Source organism: Caretta caretta, chromosome 6 (genome assembly GCF_965140235.1).
Source record: "Caretta caretta isolate rCarCar2 chromosome 6, rCarCar1.hap1, whole genome shotgun sequence".
NCBI classification, from domain to species: domain Eukaryota; kingdom Metazoa; phylum Chordata; order Testudines; family Cheloniidae; genus Caretta; species Caretta caretta.
In genome coordinates, this window is record NC_134211.1 from 96567529 (window position 1) to 96584308 (window position 16780).

The 16780-nt window shown below is 41.7% G+C and overlaps 1 protein-coding gene and 1 long non-coding RNA gene across 4 annotated transcripts in view; one reads left to right on the top strand and one right to left on the bottom strand.

Moving 5' to 3' along the window:
- The window catches only part of LOC125637669 (uncharacterized), a 62949-nt gene extending 58353 nt beyond the window's left edge, over positions 1 to 4596 (bottom strand). Inside the window, exons 1-2 of one of the 2 annotated variants that reach the window (XR_012669020.1) lie at positions 4465 to 4582; positions 992 to 1097 (exon numbers count right to left, since the gene is read on the bottom strand). This is a non-coding gene — a long non-coding RNA (uncharacterized LOC125637669). Of the gene's footprint in view, positions 1 to 991; positions 1098 to 3518; positions 3728 to 4464 lie in introns of those variants that run through there. The other variant, XR_007357033.2, reaches the window with a different exon arrangement.
- FLRT2 (fibronectin leucine rich transmembrane protein 2) overlaps positions 2164 to 16780 on the top strand; it is a 78845-nt gene continuing 64228 nt past the window's right edge. The window contains exon 1 of one of the 2 annotated variants that reach the window (XM_075129818.1): positions 2164 to 2418. The gene's annotated coding sequence lies outside the window, so the exon portion shown is untranslated. Of the gene's footprint in view, positions 2419 to 4992; positions 5131 to 16780 lie in introns of those variants that run through there. The other variant, XM_048852467.2, reaches the window with a different exon arrangement.

Here is a 16780-nt window from a genome sequence, read left to right on the forward strand (position 1 = left end):
TATTGACCTGACTATCAGTTTGGAGTTCTGGAAAAGACTTTCTAACAGAATCTTTACTCCTTTTAATCGATGGGTTTCGTTCAACTGATGTTAGCTCTTTAGAGGGGAACACGATCCGTTATTGGGAAGTTGTTTTTAAAATGCACATTAAAAATCGGTGGAGCGTTGATAATGCCTCTGCCTGTCGGTTTCTTTCTCTCTCTTTTTCCTCCGTGTTTAAAACTTTACAAAGCAGTGGAAGTGTCCCGGAGCAGAATCGAGCCCGGTGGGATCTAGTTTTGAAAGATTCGCCTGCCCCCGCGATTGTCTTTGTGACTTACACAAGACTTAGCTCTCCCATTTCAAAATACCCTTCCCCCCCCCGAAGGCAACGTGTCCCCACATGTTCAAGTTTAATGGTGGTGGTAAAGCTTTCCTTTGAACACTGGCGAATTGCCTACGTGGGACTCTCACTTTTTTCTTCTGGGTACTTTTACTTGTCCCTGTTGAAGCTACTATAAATAACCTTGAATGGAGCTTGAATGGAGTACTATTTCCAAATACGTACTTTCGGCTCCATCACCCTCCTCGATGGGGAAAGTGCCAGAAGTGGGACAGAGGGAGAAATAGCAAAGAGGGAGGACTTGTCTGAAGTTTTGCATGCTAGATTCGAGACCTCTCCCAAGCCAGGGACAAAAGATGTGGTCCGCACAGGGGTCTGTTTTTAACTAGAGGATCCAGTAAGTCCCTAAACACAGAGAAGAAATATTTGTCTCCCAAGCTAGAACGGAGTTACGCTGTCTGTTTAAAGCAAACTAAGAGTAGAAACGGACACGCTATAAAAAGACATAAGCCAAGCATCTTTGCTGTTGACCTTCAATAGGCAATCCCAGCTGGGTTGGGGTTTCCCAGTGACCTGTGCGACTGCTCTTCTGTGAGGCTGCAAAGGGTTAAACCGCTAGACACAGTTTGAGGAAGACTATGTCTAAGGCTGGGTGCGCTGCAGCCATACCTTGGAAAGCTGTCACACTCACTTAGGAGTTCTGCGGCTCTGCTTGTCACCAGTGAGTAATGATCACACATCGATAAGATCGCTCAGCCTTGTTGAGCTGGAAGCGCTGGGGGAAGGGGGAAGAAAATAAATAAATAAAAAAATTAAAAAGGGCGTTTTAACCACTTCAGCCGTGAGCTCGTCCGTGCCAGCCAGTGGGGTGTCAGGGTTCAATGACCGGCTGGACAGCAGCTCCGGAAGCTCCTTTCCGTCCTCCCTTTCCTTAAGAGGAAGCTGGGGTGATGGTGATCATTGCCAGCTATGAAAAAAAGGAGACCTTGGTGGTGATCCTTAAAACAATACCATGCAGGAGTCCCTCTCTTCTGTAAGTCTCTAAGGTGCCACAAGTACTCCTTTTCTTTTTTCTCTTCTGTAAGTTTCTCTCTTTTCAACCTTCCTGACCCAGTGGGGTTTGGGTGAGATTCCCTAGGAGGAACTTCCGCTACAGCAGGTAACAGCTGGGTCAGTTGCATCTTTCTTTCTGGGATGGGATGAGCTAGAATTGACGACTGTGTTGGGCTATATACCTCTCTCTCTCTCTCTCTCTCTCTCGCTTTGACCTTAACTTGAGATGGGGGAACCAGACATAACTCTATGGCTACTCTCTGTGCCTACAAGTCAGAGCAGCAAGCTCCAACATTGCTACGCAAAGCAGATCTCACCAAGTCAGGCGGGGGTGTTGGAACAATTGTGTAGTGGGGGTGGCTGAGAGCCATTGAACCAAAATGCAAACCCTGTCTAGAAAGGAAACCGCTTCAAGCCTGGAGGTGCTTCAGCATCTATAGTTCCAGCACCTACAGCCAGGCATTTGTGAAGAGCGGCTCTATCCTGGGGTGGGGGGTGCGGGGGTAGAGATAGTGCAGCAAACCTCCCTTGCAATTAGTCCCACTGATAGCTTTTTAAAAGGGGCTATTTGTAAGGGCTGGCAAGGAGAAAATGTCTCTCATCTTGTATCAGTCACTCAGCTTCAGTAAAACTAACTTTAAAATAATTACCTTTAAAAGCCCCCCATCGCCCTAACAGGGCTCCTGGTCCTTTAAAAAAGACTCCGAATCGAGCTTTGAAAGACTCTGTTCATTCTCTGGAATGTTTAGGTCCCATTTAACCCCTTAGGGCTGGCGCTACTTTCATTCCTCGGGGCCAGCATGAAGCTGCACGCAGAGAGTAGGTTTGATGGCGGCAGCCCTTCTCCTCATTAGTGATTATTTCCACCCTGCCTTGAACGGGGCCAGCTCTGCGCTTCAGCTTTCTCTGGCTTGCACAGTACTCCTGTCTGAGCCCGGGCGAACTCGCGGCACAAGCGCCTTGGCCATGGTTTGTGACCAGAATCCTACTGATCCCTGTGGGACTCTGGAGAAGACACCTGCTGCCACCCCTGTGCTGCAAAGGTAATAAAGCCGCTAGGCGTTTGCCATCATGCAGACAACTCCTGTCACCCCCAAGCCCCTACAGAAGGGCAGGATATTCTCGTCTCCCCCCTCCCCGGTCGCGGCACTGCACCGGTGTAGAGAAATGTGTCATCTGGAAGCAAGATCAAGGTCGGGGGGAGGAGGGTGGCGGTAACAGGCGGCTTCTGCTGTGCTCCGGGAAACAAAGCTCCGGGACTGGGCAGTGCAGTGAGCAGCAAAGCTTTGATGTGGCATCCGCGGAGGGAAGTTCCTGGCAAGATGGCACAGGCAGGCAGGCTGCCCTTCGCCTCTGATTTGCCCCTTGGCATTCTTTAGAGCGCACTTCTGCAATACAATCTGTCTGGGCTGCGGTCTACTCCAGGGCGCTATAATTGTAGCCTTTCTCTACCCACCTTTAAGGGCCCTACACTGTGGGGAAAGGTTGGCGGGTGAAAGGGAAGGTCCAAGTGGTGGTGGTGTGTGACAGGGTTTATAAAGGAGAGAGGGGCACAGAGTAAGGCGCACAAGTCCATTCTCTAAACAGTGGCCATCTCTGTTTAGTGCATCAAATAGAGTTTCCCCCATCAAGGGGCCTCAGGATGAGGTATGCCCTTGAAAAGGGGGGGAATAATTTAGACCCCCAAATGAATTTAGAATAAGATTCAGAAACCGATGTCAAATGGCTCCACTTTTAAACTACAGATGAACAGACATTTCAAGTTCATCATGCAGTCAAAAGCAACGAATAAATACATCCCGAGACACTTCAATTGCCTTTCCCGGCTAATAGACACATGGAATGGATCGAATTCACCTATTCTCCCCTCTCTTTTCCTCTCTACCCTCCCCTGTAATAACTTAAAACACAATCTGTGTCCTGCACTTTCCAGGTAGCCGTCCCCCCGCTGCCCGCCCCCGAAAGTCTATATTGTAACTTGCTCTTCAAAATTAAATAACACAGCTTTCATCTTTACTTGTTAGAACATGGCAGGCACTTACTAGTGAACTAGGAAGGGTTTGGTTTTTTTTTCTTCTTTCCCACTGAAAGAAATGCAGACAATCTGGAACGTGTGCAAAAAAAAACCCCAAAACTAAAGGGGTTCTTGGCTCCGTCCAAGACATCAGTATGGGGTTTATTTGATATGCATGACAAGACATAGTTGGCCATAAAATACATCCCCAGGTTTCTCCAGCAGTTTTAAAGTCTGGCTGTCTGATCAAGGCAATCAGACAGAGTATTTAAAAAGATCCGTCTCTTTCCCCAAGGATATGATTGTATTGTTTTGTTGTTATTTCCCAGATAAAAGTTCTTAGAGAGGAGAAAAGAGAAAGAGAGAGAAAGAAATCGTCAGAGGTTGCCTGCAAGTGAAATAACGCCATGTTGGCGGAGAGGATTATTATAATTTGGGGGGAACCTCTCCTTTTGGATCACTGGCCCCGGGAGTTTCTTTTATTTAAACCAATCCCCATTGATAGGATCCAATAGCCCTCAGACAGGAGACAGGAACAGTCGCAGATCACACGGTGGCCTTATTCCTAACGGGGGGAGGAGGGGGATTCATTATGCAAGAATAGCGCTATGTTGCCAGTGTTACCTTCTTTGGCACAGCTATTTGGCGAGAGGGCTGCAAGGAGAGCCCCTCTTTGCCATTAAAACAACTAAAGCACGCACATCGGCCCGGATCTAGACTGTAACCCTTCTAGCGCGCTTCGCATTGCCAACGCTCCATATAGTGAGCTGCGCGTAGGCACTAATCTGATGGGGCAGACACCGCTTTCGGCAAGGGGTGGGTTAAAAAACAAAACAAAACAAAACAAAAAAAAAACCCAACCCTCAGAGCCTGACTTTGCCTCTTGGAAAGCTCTAAGTTGCAGCCCTGCGCTGCCTTCCAAGCATTCTTTAAACTAGCAATGTGGGAGGGACTCCAGGAGAGGGGGAGAGAGAGATGGCTATCAACTGAATTCATTACTGTAAACATCTCCCTGGGGTGTCAGGCAGGGAGGGGGGGGGGGAGAGGGAGAGAGAGAGGAAAAAGCACGACTTACATTAGCAGGGAATAGTCAGATCTGGGGCATCATAACGGCTAAGGTCAGCCTGCAAGCCCGGCTGAAAGCAAGCCCAGGACGAGGAGCGAGAAGGAGACAGACGGACCCGCGTATATTCATACATAGGTGTCCGGTCCCTCCGGAGGCTGCACGGGGTCCTGGGTCTCTGTGGCTCCTCCTCATGCGATCCACGCGTCTCCAGCGGAGAAAAGACCAGGCTTGATCCGGTTCCTTCGGCTTCTCCTTCCCTTCCTTCCTCCCTTCATTTATTTATTTGGGGGCAGCGGGAGGGCAGGGAGAGAAGCGCGGAGAGCAAGCGTGCTGGGGATGCCCGCGCCCTGGGCTGCGCGTTGGAGGAGGAGGTGGAGGAGAAAGGGGGAGGATGATGCCGCTGCCTCCTAAGGGAGGAAGGAGAGAGAAGGGGAACGGAGCGCTCCGGGGAGGAGGCACAGGCAAGCGCCAGCCTGCGGGGAAGCGGAGCCTGCAGGGCGGGCTCGGGCTCCGGCAGCTTTTCGCCCGCACCGCATTGGATACTGCCAGAGGCGACCGGCCCGGCCACCACCACGGAGAAGCGCCGTCAGCTGCTGCAAAAGTTTTGGTGTGGGGGGCAACAGGCGCAGAGGGGGATTATGATCGGTGCCGGAGAAGGACTCTCAGCCCTGCCAGGTACGGATGAGATTTCATTTCTCCCCTTTTCCTCCCTGCTAATTCCAGTTCCCCAGTAGTTTGCAGCTACCCCCCACCTCAATAGAAGGAGGTAAGAAGTTAATGATCCAGGATCGGGTTCTATACTAGAAATATCACCCTCCATCTCATTAGAGACCGTGTGTGTGTGTGTGACACACACACACACACATTTATGAATGGTATGTGACAAGTGTCAGGAGGGTTGCTCGGTTATTTTACGCCTGTTAGTGAATTGCAGTGTAAGTTTCCTCGCCTTGGTTTGTTTCAATCAGAGTGTATTTTGAGTAGATCTCAAAGCTTTCATCCTCATCATCGCAAATCCTTTTGATGACCATAGATTGTCCGCTACCATTTTAGAATCCATACAAAAAACAACCCCCCTCCCCGGGCACGTGTGTGCACCCCAACCTCTCCATGATCGAGAAACAAGGCTCCAGCTTTCAACGGAAACACCTAGAAGATCAGTAGAAACGAACCTCTGAGTTATAATCTCGAGGGGTGGGAGTGGTGTTTGATTATTTTGGGGGGCAGCGGGGGGGGATCTTTTTGGCAACTGGAATTTTAACAGATGAGCTAGGTTCGGAGGAGATAGCAGATTGCTCACTGCTGACAAGCATTAAGAAATCCAAATGAACAGCCAAGGGGAGAAAAGGGAACTAACTGTACAAGCATCAGAATTCATCAGATCCCTAAGGCGACTTGACCAGGGGTGGGTGCATGAGTGAGAGCAAGAAAGAAAAAAAAATGCATCAAGTCTTCCAAATAGACAGCAGCCTCGAATGTAAATAGTCAAATTATGATGATTTAAAAAAACAAAAAAAACAAAAAAAAACCCACCTCTCCATCGTGTGAGGATAAAAACAAAAACAAAACACCGGCTGTAAAGCAGATGCTGCTTTTTGGTCATGCAAAGCCACTGCTAAACAGAAAAGAAGAGTCTGGTTGCATTTTCTGGGAAGCGGGAGAGATACTAAACCCAGTCAGAGCGCTCTCTCTCTCTCTCTCTCTCTCTCTCTCTCTCTCTCTCACACACACACACTTTTATCTACTGCATCTAACTTCTCAAAGCTTGCAAACTAATAGAATCGAATAGATCTCAAGCTTGAGTTAACGTGTGGAGCCGAATCCTGCAGTCTTTACTCAGAAAAAAACCCCAACAACCCCTAAACCTCCTATGCACCTCATTCATGGCTTCATTGAATAATGTGATTTTTACCCAAAGGCACCTTTTATTCAATCATGAATTCAGAGAAAAGTCACTGAGAAGTCTTTATATCTATATGGAAATGAAAGTGTGCATGGCGGCGGGAGGGGGGAGGGGGGGAACAGCACTAGCCTTCTGTCATTTTTCCAAATTAATTTAAAGGTACCGCACCAATAAATCTTTTCTCTCTCTCTTTGAAATAAAGAGTCGTAATGTGCATGGCTGTCATTGAGGCATGGCTCTGCAGCACCGTGATACAACAGATGCGTCTAAAAGCCAGGATTACTAAATTTAAAAAGTGACTTGTAGAAAAAAATAAATAAATACAATACTGATTTATTCCAGGTTGATGTTGCTCTTGAAAATGAATCCAGAATGAAACATTGCAAAATATCTATGCAATTAGCCCCTGCTACTGGGCTATGATGGGGCATTGCATATGCACCTTGAACTTCTCTATTTGTAGAGGAATTTCTGTCTAAATTGCTGTTCTCCCTCCTGACTGGGTAACCAGGCAGTTAAAAGAATGATCATGCAGGCCAGAAACTGTGTAAATGAAGCAATTCTAATCCCCGTGCTAATGCAGTGCTTGTAAAATTATCTGTGATTAGAACACTCCTCACACTTTTCAAAGTCCAAGGCTGTAACAAAGAGGAATTGTGTTGGAATGCACATGGTATTCTAAAAAGATTCCCTCCTGACACACACACATACACCCTATATTTCTTATGTTGATATTTTATCCTGGTTTGCCTCTGTCTGGATCTAATCTGAGTCACTGTTACAGGTCACATTTATATCCTGGCCTGTTGGATAGCTTGATTTAGGATTTAGGCATATCACCCTATAGCAACTCTACACCCTCCCAGTTGGAATCTGCATTACATGGGGTATGGTTTCAATCCAGAATCAAGAATGTGCTAGTCTTGAATTGCTTAAAATAGCAGATCTCCAAAGTGTAGCATCTTATCAGGTTTGATTTTTCCATACTTTTTAACAGAAGAAAAAGGTAAACTGAGGTTTACAAACTCAAAAACAAGCAGGGGTTCAAATGTCCAACTCTATCAGGCTTTCCCATTATGGCACTGTCTGTTTAACAGACTGGAAAGAGGGTGGCTTTAGGATAACATTGTTTCGGTGAAGGTGAGGGCTTTTCTTAATCATCTCTGCTACCTCTTCTTTAATCTCAAAATGAGTTCATTTTTCCCTAGATTACTTCCATATAACTTTGCGGTTTCTACCACATTGATTCAAATTCAGTCCATTAGTGACCTCTATCTGTGAGAAGTGTAGGATCAATGGTGTGTGTTTTTTCCCTCTCTTTTCTTCTCTAAAGTAGATTGAAAACATGGTATATGAAATGCTTTGCTTTTTGATACCTAGAAGTCACCTAACTTTCCTTCAATCTTCCCAAAGTAGTGTCCTCTGTTGGTAATGTAATATAACAACTATTTAAGCAAACAAAACAAACCCAAGTCCCAGTCAGGACTGTACTAGTAATTTAAAGAACAGGAGACATCTAGACACCTATTCCAGAGAGCACTGAGAATACGATCAGCGTTAAAAAAATTAATCAAGTACTGCCCTATGTGAATAAAGAAAGCAGTGCCGTCCATCTGATGTTTTAATACTTACTCCAAAGCCTGATGATTGTAAGTGAAATTTTATTGCCCCAGAGTGCTGACATAACAACTGAAACTTGAGACAAACATTCATACCAGATATACTGTAGGTAGGACTTTATAGTATCAGGGTATTTATAAAAGGAAAAAAAAAATCCAGCTGTGTCTATATTATGAATACATGTCAGAGATCAAGGAAAAAGGGGTCTTTATAAACAGATGGTCTCTTTTAGGTGATTATTAAACACAGTTTCTCAATACTAATTTGTCTCTTGCTTGGATCCATATTCATATTTCATGTTTTAGTTAATTATTGTTAACAGCAACTGAGGATTTAGATTAGCACATTTCTTAGGTGGGTGGATACCATTGTTTGACATGTTCCGGATTGTATTTGGTGCATTAATGCTTGGTAATATGGTGGTTTTAGGAGGTTTTTTTTTTCTCCCTCCCCTTGGGCAGTCTTTACTCAGGAGCTTTTATGTTTTTTTTTTTATTTATTTATTTGCTAAAGAAATTAAAAGAGCTTATATTTGCAGTAGAAATATACAGATCTGCATTTACTTGTGGAAAATATTTCTGTTCTTTATTTAAATGGAGCAGAAAGATACAACAGTAAAGTTACTATTTTAAAGAAGGCTAAATTAGCTTATATTGAAGACACTAGGTTTATTTCTCCTCGAGCAATGTTTTACTTTGTCCTTTCAATTAACTGACAAAGAAAAATGACCATTAAGCATAATTATTAAACCCTATTCCTTTTTTGAGCTGTTTTATTAAAACAAACTGATTTAAAAAACCCAGCAGAACCACCACCACTAACCCTATGAAAAATATTTTAAATAAAAACTATTCTCCCTTCAACAAATATATTCTAGTTGCATCAAACAGTAAAATCTTGTATTAGTACAATAAACTTTTTTATTTTCAGTTGATGGCAAAGTTGTTGGAACCTTCATGTTCCCTCTCATTTTTACTTGTGATTTACGCAACTAACTGCCTTTATTTTCTTCTTTCTGACATGGCACTTTGAAGTGAATCTAAACTAAATACTAGAACCTTTTAAAACAAATCCATCATGCTGTGGTTAGGATTCCAGAAAACTTAATGATGCATTAAGAGTTCTGCAAACATCATTTTTAAAAAAGAAAAAGAAATCTTGTGCTCGTAGTTCTATTGCTTAAAGGTCTTCCGTATGTTTTACCTCAAATGTTATTAATGTATTTTAAAAGAAACTTTCTTTGACTTAGTTTAACGTGAGGATGTATTTATATAAGTGTGCAGACCTTTTGGTTCATTCAAGAGACCAATGTCATTGAAATTGACCTCGCAGACCTTGTTCAGGTGAAACTCCCAGAAACTTCCAATGATGCAGGATCAGGTCCATCCTGCTCAATCCTGCAAGGTGCTGAGCACTCTTCAGCCCCCATTGAAGTTCATGCAAGGCAAAGGGTATGCTGCATGTCACAGGAGCTGATTGGCACATTGGAGGATCTGGCCCTTACAGAGCATGAGTACCGAAAGGTCAAAGAAAATTTTCTGACATGGCTTTCAAGTCAAAAGGCCACCTTCGTAATTATTAATCATGGGCCAGCTATTCAACTGATTAATATTGTAATTCTCTGTGACAGTTATGGGTTAAAGACCACAGTCACAGAAATTAAAACAAAAAGAATAATTCTGAAATATATTTGGAGCGATAACCTTTAAATACCCATGATAATCTGATCCTGCAAGTCCTTACTCATGTGGGGCCAGATCCTGACTAAGAGTTAAGCAGAAGAGGACCCTTTGTTCCTTTTATCACTCTTCTTCTCAAATGGTACCATATTAGAACTACTTGGATTGAGGGGGACAGAAGGTGTGTGGCGGGCCGGGGGGCGGGGAGAGGGATGATTTCTCCTCTGTTCAAAAGGCTGTTTTATGTATAATTTAATTGGGATTCTCTAAAAATAAAACAGCTTCCAGACTGGCAGACATCCAATCAGTTGCTTTTTGAAATAATGAAATAAGCCAATGGCCCTGTTCTGCACTTTTTGCTCAGGCAATATTCCTGTTAATATCAATGAATTTGAGTGAGAAGTGCAGGGTTAGGCCACATGATTTTAAAATATCACCCCCTCCCATCAAAAAATTCCAGGTAAAGCTATTGGGCCTCTACTCGCAATGATTTCTGCCTAGAGTAATACTTGTGCAAGCTGGTGCTAGGCACTTCTCCCACAGCAGCTATTAAAAACTGTACACAAATATTACATGATCCATTAAAGCCAGAAAAGGTCAGATCCCTGCATGGAAAGCATTAACAGCACCTTATCAGGACTGAAATAGGCTCATACTGTAAGATTGTGTCTTTCCCTACTGAAGTTGGCAGCTCATATCACTGCTTAATCAAAAAACAACAGGGAAAGTTTAAATTAGAGCAAAGAGAATTTTTCACTTCTTAACCAAAGGCACAGTCTTACACCATTTCGTGACACAAATAGTTCTTAGCTATTTGGGTAGTTCCATAGAAGTAAATGAGACTTCTCTAATGCATAAGGGTTACTTGTGTGAGATGTAGAATTGATTGCATGTGTTCTAGTATTTTATATAGATATTCAAGATGTAGATACACAGACACCAATCCTCAGGGTCATAGATTGCAACTTGATCACAACTTAGCAATCATAAGGTAAAATGCCCCCTCGGTTAAAAATTACAAACATTTCCCCTCACTTTTACTCTCCTGTACTTTCTTCACATAGAAGAAAAGCAACTGCAGTAACAATGAAAGTGCAACCCTACAGTGAAGATATGTTTTTATTTTTCAAGAATGTCTCCTCTGAACTGTTCTACAAAACCTCTCATGATTGAGTAAAGTTACTGTCAGTTAAAAAAAATATATTAAATTGATTTTGTCAGTACAAACGCAACCCCAAGAAAAAGATAATTTAGAAACATTTTTTTTTCTTTACTGTAAGTTTCTAGAACATGGTGTTGAGTCTTCTAGGTGCTGAACGCTCTCAGCTCTCATTAATATCAGTCGAATTGGGAGTCAGGTCAGCACTATGAACATTCCATCTGGATTTATGTGCCTTGCTTTTGGTGATTTATTTGGTAGACTCTCTAGAAAATGATACATACAACTGCTAAACAAAACTCTATGGATGAAAAACAATGTCGTAATTTTTTTTGACTGTGGGCCCAATCCTGCTATCCTGATATATGCAAGTTGATTTTATACTGGGATAGCTAAAGCAATACAATTCCCCTAGTGTGGTTACAGTAATACCAATATAAACGTGCCCACACCGACAGGGGAATAATCTACACTGGCTCAAGGCACATTTATACTGATATAACTGTGTCCACACTTGGGGTTATACAAGTATTTCAGTGAAATCCCACACCCCCTAACCAACAGAGTTATACCTGTACACAAGCTGTGTGTAGGCCAGGCTTTAGGTTTGCAAAGCTCTCTTTGGGTTATTTTTTTATTGGCAAGCTGGATGTAGTGAACTATTTTGTATATGAAATTATGTTAGTTAAAGAGCTGGAGTATCTGTAAAAGTGGGAATATTTGTCAGCAGTATTTTAGCATCTCATCGTAATTTTGTTTTTGGGAGTGAAGGCGTCCCTGAGTGTGAGCGATAGTTGCACCAGCACTGAAAGGTATCTGCAGGGCTAAGTTACGCCAGTCTGTGTGACTAGCTTCCTGGGCCAAATCTAGTTTGCCTCATTTTCATGAGCAATCCCCTAGAAAACAATGGCCAAGCTGGATTTGGCCTGTGATAGCTTTTGGTCTTATCCCTTATCCCTTCAGGGCTATTTACAAGCTCCATCAGGCTGAATTTTCTTTCTTAAGTCCTATCAGTTGAGAAAGTTAATGATTGCTTTATTACAAATAATAAGCATAGAAAAAATGCTTAAGGCGGTGTGAAATCAGTACTTCCAATGTTTGCTCTGGATCACAGTTAGAAGACTCCAACCAAATATAGTAATGTTCCAGTTGCATATTGCATCTCTCTTTACTGATTTACTACTGTTAGCCCCATATTATTCACTGAATCATAAAAGAGAGAGATGGAGAAGATCTATTAGGTCATCTTGTCTAGCTTAGGATTGTCCTGTGTAAATCATCCAGTCTTGTTTTAAATGTCTCAAATGTCACTTGAGACACTTTCCCCTCTCAAGTTCCCACAGAAAATGAATTGCACTTTTTAAATTTATGTACAATTATGTATTTGAAAAGGGTTATTGTCCAGCATACATTTCAGTAGCTTTAAAATGAAATTAACAAAGCCCGTCTAAAAACAAAGTTGTCTAATGCTGCAGATGTGTATACATGTAACACTGCATGAATGTAGCAGCACACTTACATGAATAAATGAATAAATAAAAGCCCTTTCAAACTGTGTCATTTAACTCTTTGTATCAAATTGGTATATGCCCAACAGTGACCTTTGAAATATCTGGCTCTGGCTCTACACCACAGTGCTTAGGGAGGACACTTTTGTTTTGTTTTGTTATTGTTTTTTAAGTTGATCTGCAGTTCAGTGGAAAACTGTAAAATGCATCCTGCCAGTAGCACACACTTTTTGTCTGAGAAATTACTTTCACCTTTTGACAAAATTAATTTCAGAACCACTAGCTTTAGCAGTGGGGTATAACGCAATAACAGTCTTTACTCAGAGAAAAGTGTCTACTATTATAGCTTTGAAAATAGGCAATAAAAGAATATAAGGTATATCTCTCTTTGTCAAATTTGTACTCTGAATGCCGTGAACAGTGTTGGATCTCCCATCACCATATACACACACTTTTCATAATCTCTGTAGCAGACCAGCTAACATACTATTGCTTTAATTGCTTTATCCATGAACTGTTTTAACAAAATCTTCCATGTATATGATATTGTGTGTACAGAATTATATTTAGGGCAGAAAGAATACCCTTTAAGCGAATTTGAATTACAGAGGCTCATTTGGCAAGTTCATTTCCTTCTGATTTTGGAGACTAATTAGTTCATACCTTCCACATAACTGTTTATTGGACTAGGTTACATAGGTGTTATCACAGAATTTAGAGATGGAAAAGATGCCTTCAGTTTTGTCTATTCTCCTTTTTGCTCTACTTTGCTGTGATAGCCAATACAGGAGTGCTCCCAAAAGTAGTACTTAGTCCAGTACAGTTTTAAGTGACTCATGCAGCTGGGTTACTATCATTTCCTTTGGAAGACTATGGATCTGAGTCGCCTCCCTGATATACCAATGTCAGATTGGTATATTTCCACTGAAATCATATCACATTACATAGATGTAAAACCAGTGTAACAGAGTAGAGAATTGGGCCCCATGGAAAACTAAATGCTAACAAGCTTTAATTCCAAATTGGGATAGTATGATCAATATCCTTTTAACTTGATATTTACCATCACATATGGTGTGTGGGTATACATTCTGTTACATGCTCAGCTCTACTCTCAGATCTACACAGTGGACCTTTATACATCTGGAATAAATGAGGTGTTAGAGTTCCTGCCAGCAGCCCTGGAAATAAAACTGTTATCTGTCCAGATGCTCTTTTCCTGCAAAAATTTCTTATCAGCAGATCCACACATCCTTCATGCTGTGATTGGGGATTTACAGATAAAGGGGCTGTTTGATTAAAAGTAGATGGATTGGGCATCAGCATAAGTAGATCATGCGCTACCAGCTGAAACCTCGAGATCTTGAACTACTATAAGTTTCAGCAGCCACCCTAAGGATAAGGAGTAGTCGGATTGGAATTTTTTGGTATGAGTTCTTTGCCCTTTTCAAAGTTGGAAGTGTATAAATCAGTTTCTAGGGGCAATGATGACTCTGAATTTCACAACCACTCATATTTCTGTGACACTGATGGAAACTGTATTAAATCAAATACATGGGAATTCTAATTATGAGTCTCTATTATCCAGAACTTCCCTTAGGGCAGACTACCAATATCTCCTATGCAATCATATTTTACAAGTTGCAGGATGATGATTTGGTTATACATGTACCGACCAAGAGAAGATGTCCCACACCCTAACCTACTCCCTGAATATTAGTAAGAAAACAAACATAACCGAATTTCAAAAATATCGGTCTGAGTTCATAGGCTGCTTTGTGTTATATCTGGTGAGAAAACAGTCAGGGATTTTAAGGAGTTGTGTAAGTATAATCTATGTATTGGTTTGGGTTGAATGATGACCATGATTGGCAAGAGATTACCTTTGTGAACCCATCTCATGGCAGGCAGAAGGAAGAGCTATTGTGCCGTGGAAGGAAACAAATGATAGGCTTAGCAGCCCTTACCATTAAAGGGGTGGAATTTATGTTCCTTTGCACTAACTGGGGTTAATTTATTGTTGCATGTTCATATTTAGATAGTATGACTCTCTCTTATTCTACACAACACAGTCTGAGACAGGACTTTGGAAGTATTTAGTTAGTTGTGTATAGACATCCAACCAGAAAGGATCTGGTGAATAAAGCTGCCAGTTCTTTAGGCAAATTAGAACCCTCAATTAGGTTTTGTAAAGCCAAGTTTTTTACAAAAGCTAAGATAAAAATAAATATTTCATTTTTTATTTTAAATTCCAATTAAACAATCTTTTTATTTGGATTTAAATATTGCCCATGTTGTGTTTGTAACTCAAACACTGCAGCATTGTACCTGTATAGGATGAGAGCCAGCAGGGGAAAGTGGCTAGAAAATGACCAGGGAAAACAGGATGAAAGTGAGTAATCTGTAATGACTGGCCAAGCCTGGTGAAATGAAGAGGTAAACAATCAGTGTTCAAAGCAACAAGTACATCTGAGTTTCATAATGTCCACAGTTTTAATAATGTAAGCTGTTACTAATAATCCATTCGCCCCACCCCTCCCAAAAAAAAAAGTAAAAGAAAAAAGGTTGGAGTCAAGAGAGGAGGAAAAGTCTGTGAGATTCCCCCAAATCATTCTCTTGAGGAATGAGCACATAGTATCAGGTTCTATTAACTTCAGATGTGACTCCTTACCAGGTTGGTGGGTTATTCTGTGTCCCCATCCCTAACCCTATTCTACTTTCTCATTCTCCCTTCCTAGGCATACTTCCTTGAAAGGTCTCTGTAGTGTCTGGGACGTAGGGGGGATAATGGCAGAGATATAGCTGATCCCTACCTTTTCTTGAAAACATGGGAGATCTGTGTACAGAAAGTCCACCCCACATATGTGTATCAAAGGGGCATGATATGACTCATACTAATTAAATAAATATGTTATTTAAAATACATAATTTATAACCTAACAACATTTCTTGTAAATTGATTTCAGACTCTTGATGATTTTGATATATGTCACCTACTTTCCTGGAGCCAGGTAGATTTCTAGTGTCATTAAGCCTCTCATTTGACATTGAAAAGAATTCCATTTAAATCAGAAGAAAGCTGGAGATAGTACACTGGGGCTGCAAAGGATGAAAACAATGCTAAAATTTGTAGTTACTGCTTCTTCTTTATAAGTAAATTGCTAAAAGAAGTTATCATCATGCACTTAAACATATAGCATTGTCATGTTATTTCCTGTTTCGTGCTGTCCTGTTGATTAAACCCCTGGTAGGTCAAATGTTGATCAAAATCTGTAAGGATGTTATGAGATCTCTCTTTCCGCCCTCTCAGTTGAAGGTGAGGTAGAACCTGACATTGCATTCTAAACACAGTGAAGTGATGAAAAGTAGTGCATACAATGGATTAAATCTACATTGTGTGTAGGGATCTCTTTCTTTATGCAGTACAAATTCCCTCTTATGTCAATGCCAGTTATGGGTTCATAAGGAGAAGGGAACCGACCCTTCAGGAGTAAGGATATCCTATTGATGGATGTACCTGTTGTGCGTATGAGGCTTTGTCACTTATACGATTTGTGTGTTCTCCAGGGACTGTCAGTAGTATCTGGGACAATATGCATGTGTACTTGGTGCCAGGCAATCTTGTAGAGTGTGACCAGGATCCAGTTACTACAGCCCTAAAAGAGGTAGGGGTAAAAGGCCAATGGAAAGGTGTCACTGTGTGGGTTAATACACTAGCCCTTCATACTATGAGATCCATGTTCCAGGATGATTTAAATTACAAATGAAAAGAGTTTGGCTCATCTCAGCTAAGCCTGTAGTGGATATTTTCCTACATGGGAAAAGCACTTCACAAATTAGAACCATTGAACAGTTTCAAGACAGGTGTGTGACTGAGCTGCATTGGCAGTGCCTCAGGAAACTTGTGTACCTGGCCATACTATGCCTGATTCATTATTATGTGTCTCCCATTTTCAAAACACTAAAATGCACCTAGAATAGTTTTTTTTTTTTAAATCTTTTCATGTGTTTGTAAGAAACCTGCATTCTGGCAGATTTTCAGAAGTCTTCTCTTCTGTGTTCCATAAAACCAGGCATGAATAAAAAATAGAACAATATAAATTTTCTATATATTTTCTGTCAGTATGTTTTTCTTTAGTTCAAGAAAAGTATCATAACTGAACTTTGTGTCCAGTTCCAATGTCTCATCCACAAGACCTTCCTTCCTTCGTCCTTAGTGAGGTGTATTTGCATTGGAGAGGAGATGTATTCTGGAAGCTTCCACTGCAACTATTTCTGCCCTTTTTGTCCTTTAAATAAACAGAGGACTTTAGGCTTCAGGGCTGTGAATATAGCATCATTCTTTCACTCTAAACCCAGTGGTGAATAGTATTATTTGTCTGTTTTGTGAAGACAAACCCTTTTCCTCTTCTAAAGGCCATGGACTCAAGTAGATGCTGGGACTTTTCACCTGGAG